Below are 6,664 nucleotides of genomic sequence, written 5' to 3'. Positions count from 1 at the left end.
ACAGGGAATACGAAGGAAACAATATCTACCTGCTGGAGACATGAATGCGGTTCTTCATCATCGAGGATTCTTCGTCTTACCAGAACAAATAACAAAGAACAAAGAACAATACAGCACAGGAACAGGCCCTTCGGCCTCCAAGCCCGCACCGCTCCCCGGTCCAGGATTGAATCCTGAATCCAGGATCCCCGCCCAATTTTCCAGCCTATCTACATCCTAATATTCTATCCACCGAGCTGTCCCTCACAGCTACGATGCTTTGTTCATCACAACCTATTAACTCACCCCCACCCCCCCATTCCAGACCATGTGATCTCCAGGGAGAGGCGAAAACCCAGAGTGAAAACCCCAGGGCCAATATGGGGAAAAAAAAATCTGGGAAATTCCTCTCCGACCCCCTGAGGCGATCGAAACAAGTCCAGGAGATCACACTGGCCCTGATCAGAAAATGCTTCCCAACCCTATTCATTTCCACTTCTGCTTTACGAACACCATCTGAATTCCCTGCCCCCGAGACAGGTTCCCAACTATCCGCAGTCTCGCTCTGTACTGGCACCAGCAAGATGATCATAGAATGAAGCCTTGAAACGAGAAACAAAGAACAATTAGCCCGTGCCGCTCCCTGGTCCAAACTAGACCACTCTTTTGTATCCCTCCATTCCCACTCCGTTCATATAGCTGTCTAGATAAGTCTTAAACGTTCCCAGTGTGTCCGCCTCCACCACCTTGCCCGGCAACACATTCCAGGCCCCAGAACCTGCAACCATCCGACTTTGGACCTATCGCTCATTAAGTTGATCTTTCTCTACACTCTAGCTATGACTGTAACACTACATTCTGCACTCCCTCCTTTCTTTGAAAGAACAAAGAAAATTACAACACCGGAACAGGCGCATTATCCCTCCAAGCCTGCACCAACCATGCTGCCTGACTGAATTAAAACCCCGTACCCTTCCAGAGACCATATGCCTCTATTCCCATCTGATTCATATATTTGTCCAGACGCCCCAAAGAAGAAATACATTTGTTTTCCCTGACCGGGAATCGAACCCGGGCTGCGGCGGTGAAAGCACCGAATCCTAACCACTGGACAACCAGGGAAGGCATTTTCCTTCTCTATGAATGGTATGCTTTGTCTGTATAGCACGTAAGAAACAATACTTTTCATGGTATACTAATACATGTGACAATAATAAATAAAATAAAATCCAAGATGCTGAAAACCTTGGCATTGTGCATGTCTGCTTTCATTTGTTCCTCTGCCTTCATAGGGTGATGAGGTCTGAGCAATGCCTTGTTTAAGTGAACTGGGTCAATGCCAATCTTGACTGTGCCATCTTTCTTTACTGCAGCCACCATTGCTGGAACCCATTCTGTGGCCTCGTCTATGGGAGTTATGACACCCAGGGCCCAATTTACCATTTTGATTCTAAGTGCTGGGCGGACTTCAAACTGGGAGTGTTTCAGATCCAACTTATAAACCCATTCTCAGGTGTCCCTGAACACACTCTACCTGCAAAAATATCAGTGATTCTGAATCACGCTGCAGAAGCCTGTGGGAGGGGCTTAACGCGCCCAAAATCGTGCAGCTCCTATCGATGCCTCCAACTGCGCAAAAAAATGATAGAATGCAGCTCCCCTGCCACATTGCTCCTGGGCTGGATAATGCCCCACCCCACTGATCGCAATCAGAGTGGCAGCAGACCCCAACTCCCTCCCCACTGATCACGAGCAGAGAGCTGCCGGACACTCGGCACTTACCTCCTCACTAACTGGAGCACCTGAATCGGACTTTTGCGGAGCATGCCTGTTTCACCCCGATTCTGGATGGGCGAACACGGTGGTAAAGGGGGAAGTGCTGGTAAGATTGGCTGTGCAGCCCAATAAGTCAATTTAAATGCATGCAAATGCATTTAAATGGCCGTCGCACCCATTTTGGGCGCAGTCCTGATTGTGGCCATTTTTGGGCCTTGGTAATGGGGGAACTGGCGCGGAGGCAGGTGCCGATCACGCTACTTGCCTCACGCCCGACTTTATCAAGTTTTCATGCCCGAAAATGAGTGCAACTTGATGGTGAAATCCGGTGACAAGTGTCATCATCTGATGCAGCTCATTGGCTACTTTCTGCTTCCTGACTACTGATACTCTTCTCGAGCAAAGACTGTTGGTGATACTGAGTCATCTAGTCTCGTGGTACATGACTGGCATCTTACCAATGCCACTGCAGTTGAAGACGTCTTTGTGCACTCTCATTTCTGGGGCCTGGTGTTGCAGAGCATGTATCTCTGGATCAAGTTGGATGGATCCCAGTGTGATGCCGTCCAAAGATCTAACAGTTGCCTCATGTTCTGGTTGACTATGAAACTTGAAGCTGCCCTATGTGCAGTGGAGAGTGGCCACACCTTCAGTGTGGATGGTTTGTCTGTCATTGGCTACGAGGTCGATCTGGGGATCGAGGTCCGTTCCTGCCTATGGATCTTGTTCCTGTAGCGTTCAGCTGGGCAATACAGTACACTTTGCTCCAGTGTTAATCTTTACCTTCAGTTTTGTATTGCTATGAATCACGTTGAGGGTGGTGAAGGTCTCACCCTGTTCTGTGACGAAATCGACTCTCTCATACTAGAATATTGTTGGAGGCTCAGTAGTTTGGTTTCTCTGGCCGAGCTCCAGTTCATTCACCTTGCTGAATCTTAGAGGACTGATCGGCTGCAATGTAGCTGGTGACAAAGGAAGCATTTCGCAAAATGGTTCAATTTGCCAAATTTGTAGCAGCATTTACCAAACGTGAAGCATGCTGTTCTGTTATGAGGGTGATGGTCACCGCAGTTGGGGCAGGGTGTGCCCAGTGCTACAAAAACTTTGGTTTCCCTCCTTGCTGCTTTTTGCTGACTGCTCACTCAGCAAACAGATGCTAATGGCTGATTGCAATGTTGGATCTTTCTCGTGAAGCAGCTACTTATGGACAAGATCATGGTGGACCCCGCAGTCTACTCGATCCCTGACTTAAACAACAATAAGGGTGCCAAATGCTAAAACCAAATTCTTTGCTAAGGCTTTTAAATCTGCAGTATAGAACAAAGAACAGTATGGCACAGGAACAGGCATTTGGTCCACAAAGCCTGTGCTGACATATGACACCAAACTAAAGGCCTCTTGCCTCCACACATGGTCCGTATCCCTCTGTTCCCTACTATTCTTGTATCTGTCAAGATGCCTCTTAAACATTGCCAGTGTATCTGCTTCCACCACCTTCTCTGGCAGTGGATTCTGGGCACTTACCACCCTCTCTGTAAAGATTTTAAATCTATGTCCCCCAATAATTGACATTTCTACCCTGGGAAAAAGACGCCGACTATCCATGCCTCTCATATTTCGTAAACATCCATCAGGTTGCCCTCCATTCAAGTGAAAACAAACCAAGTTTGTCCAATCTCTCCTTGTAGTAAAACCCTCCAAACTGGGCAACATCCCGGTAAACCTTTTCTGTACCCTCTCCAAAGCCTCCACATTCTTTTGGTACTGTGGTGACCAGAACTGTACACAATATTCCAAATGTGGCCTAACTAAAGTTCTATACAGTTGCAAAATGACTTGCCTATTTTTATACTCTGTGCCCTGACCGATTTGAAGGCAAGCATGTCATATGCCGCCTTGACCACCTTGTCCACTTGTATTGCCACTTTCATAGAATTGTGGACCCCTCCAAATGTTAATGCTTTTAAGGGGTCTGCCATTTACTATACACCTCCCTCCTGCATTAAACATTCCAAAATCCATCACCTCGGCATTTGTCCAGATTAAATTCCATCTGCCATTTTTCTACCCAGGTCTCCAGCCTATCTGTATCCTCTTACAATCCTCTTCACTACCCATTGCTCTAATCTTTGTGTTGTCCGCAAACTTACTAATCAGACCACGTACATTCTCCTCCAAATCATTTAAATATATTACAAACAACAGGGGGCCCAACACCGATCCCTGCGAAACACCACTGATTACAGATCTCCAGTCAGAAAAACACCCTTCCACCACTACTTTCTGTCTTCCATGACCAAGTCAGTTCTGTATCCATCTTACCAGCTCACCGGATCCCATGTGACCTCACCTTCTGTATCAGCCTGCCACGAGGGACCTTGTCAAAGGCCTTGCTAAAGTCCATGGAGTGCATGGAGTCCATAAGTATTCACTGGCCTGCCCTCATCAATCATTTTTGTCACTCCCTCAAAAAACTCAATCAAGTTTGCGAGACATGACCTCCCCCACACAAAGCCATGCTGCCTATCACTAATAAATCTATATTTTTCCAAATGTGAGTTAATCCTGTCCTTAAGAATTATCTCCAATAATTTCCTTACCACTGATGTAAAGATCACTGGCCTGTAATTTCCTAGATTACTCCTGTTGCCCTTCTTAAGCAAAGGAACAACATTGGCTATTCTCCAGTCCTCTGGGACCTCTCCTGTGAGTAAAAAAGATACAACGATTTTGTACAAGGCCTCAGCAATTTCCTCCCTCACCTCCCTCAGTGTTCTGGGATAGATCCCATCAGGTCCTGAGGACTTACCTACCTTAATGCTTTTCAAAACACACAACATCACCTCCCTTTTTTATATCGACACTCCCCAGGATATCAACATGCCCCTCTCTGGACTCATCAGCCACCATGTCCAAAGATGTGCAGGTTAGGTTGATTGGCCATGCTAAAATTGCCCCTTAGAGTCCTGAGATGTGCAGGGATTAGTGGGTAAAATATGTAGGGATATGGGGGTAGGGCCTGGGTGGGATTGTGGTCGGTGCAGACTCCATGGGCCGAAGGGCCTCTTTCTGCACTGTAGGGTATCTATCTATCTATCTATCTATCTATCTATCTATCTATCTATCTATCTATCTATCTATCTATCTATCTATCTATCTATCTATCTATCTATCTATCTATCTATCTATCTATCTATCTATCTATCTATCTATCTATCTATCTATGTCCCCCCTTCTCCATTGTGAACACTGATGCAAAGTATTCATTCAGGCTCTCGCCCACTTCCTCCCATGCATCAATTCCCTCCTTTGCCCTTGAGTGGACCTACCCTTTCTCTGGCTACCCTATTGCTCCTTATATACGTATAAAATGCCTTGGGATTTTCCTTAATCCTGTTTTCCAAAGACATTTCATGGCCCCTTTTGGCACTCCTAACTCCTTGTTTAAGTTCTTTCCTGCTTTCTTTATATTGTTCAGGGGCTCTGTTTGTCTTCAGTTTCCTAAATCTTACGTATGCCTCCCTTTTTCTTTTTGACTGAGCTCACAATTCCCCTCCTCATCTAAGGTTCCCAAATCTTGCCACCCTTATCCTTCATTTTCACCGGAACATGCCGGTCCTGAACTCCAATCAACTGGCTCATGACAGATGTGGGTTTATCCTCAAACATCTAAATACAAGAACGTTAAGCTGCCAGTCTTGTCCCTCTCTTAACCAAGTCTGTGCAATAGCTACAACATCACAGTTATATGTACTAATCCAAGCTCTAAGTTCACCTGCCTTATCTGTCATACTCCTCACGTTAAAACAAATACACTTCAGACTGCCAGTCTCGCTGTGTTCAGTAATCTCTCCCTGTCTGATCTTCCTCTTAGCCTTGCTGCCCGTAGTCATTAACTCCTCCCGATCATTTCACTTGCTGACCTACTGCTCTGGTTCCCACCCCCTGCCACATTTTTTTAAACTCTCCTGAGTGACACGAGCAAACTTCCCTGCTAGGATATTGGTGCCTCTCCAGTTTAGGTACAACTCATCTTCTCATACAGGTCCCACCTGTCCTGGAAGACATCCCAATGATCCACAAAACTGAAGCACTCAATCCTACGCCTTCTCTTTAGCCACTGTAGTATTTAACTATACTATCTTCCTATTCCTCACCTCACTAGCATGTGGCACAAGGACTAATCCCGAGACTGTAACCCTAGTGGTCAGACTTTCCAACTTACTACCTAACTCCCTTCACAGGACCTCGTAACTCTTCCTGCTGATGTCATTAGTACCAATGTGTACCACGACTTCTGGCTGCTCACCCTCCCTTTTGAGAATGTCCCATGCCCATTCAGAGACATCATTGGCCCTGGCACCAGGGAGACAACACACCATCCTAGAGTCTCTGTCTGTGCCTCTGACTATATAGAGTCCAGTAAGAAGTCTCACAACACCAGGTTAAAGTCCAACAGGTTTATCTGGTAGCACAAGCTTTTGGAGTGTCACTCCTTCAGGTGAGTGAGGAGTTGTGTTCACAAACAGGGCATATATAGACACAAACTCAATTTACAAAATAATGGTTGGAATGCGAGTCTTTACAGGTAATCAAGTCTTAAAGATACAGACAATGTGAGTGGAGAGAGGGTTAAGCACAGGTTAAAGGGGTGTATATGGTCTCCAGCCAGGACAGTTAGTGAGATTTTGCAAGCCCAGGCAAGTCAGGGGGTTTACAGATAGTGTGACATGAACCCAAGATCCCGGTTGAGGCAGTCCTCATGTGTGCGGAACTTGGCTATCAGTTTCTGCTCAGCGACTCTGCGTTGTCGTGTGTCATGAAGGCCGCCTTGGAGAACGCTTACCCGAAGATCAGAGGCTGAATGCCCGTAATTATTGAAGTGCTCCCCAACAGGAAGAGAACCTCC

The 6,664-nt window shown here is 46.3% G+C and overlaps 1 non-coding gene across 1 annotated transcript; it reads right to left on the bottom strand.

The window, feature by feature from the left end:
- Positions 1-1,029: 1,029 nt before the first annotated feature.
- trnae-uuc (transfer RNA glutamic acid (anticodon UUC)) lies at positions 1,030-1,101 on the bottom strand. The gene has a single exon. It is a non-coding gene; the product is annotated as a tRNA-Glu (tRNA).
- Positions 1,102-6,664: the final 5,563 nt, after the last annotated feature.

Source organism: Mustelus asterias, chromosome 4 (assembly GCF_964213995.1).
Source record: "Mustelus asterias chromosome 4, sMusAst1.hap1.1, whole genome shotgun sequence".
In the NCBI taxonomy this organism is placed as follows: domain Eukaryota; kingdom Metazoa; phylum Chordata; class Chondrichthyes; order Carcharhiniformes; family Triakidae; genus Mustelus; species Mustelus asterias.
Note: the sequence above shows the minus strand (reverse complement) of the source record. Positions and strands in the feature narration are given on the sequence as shown.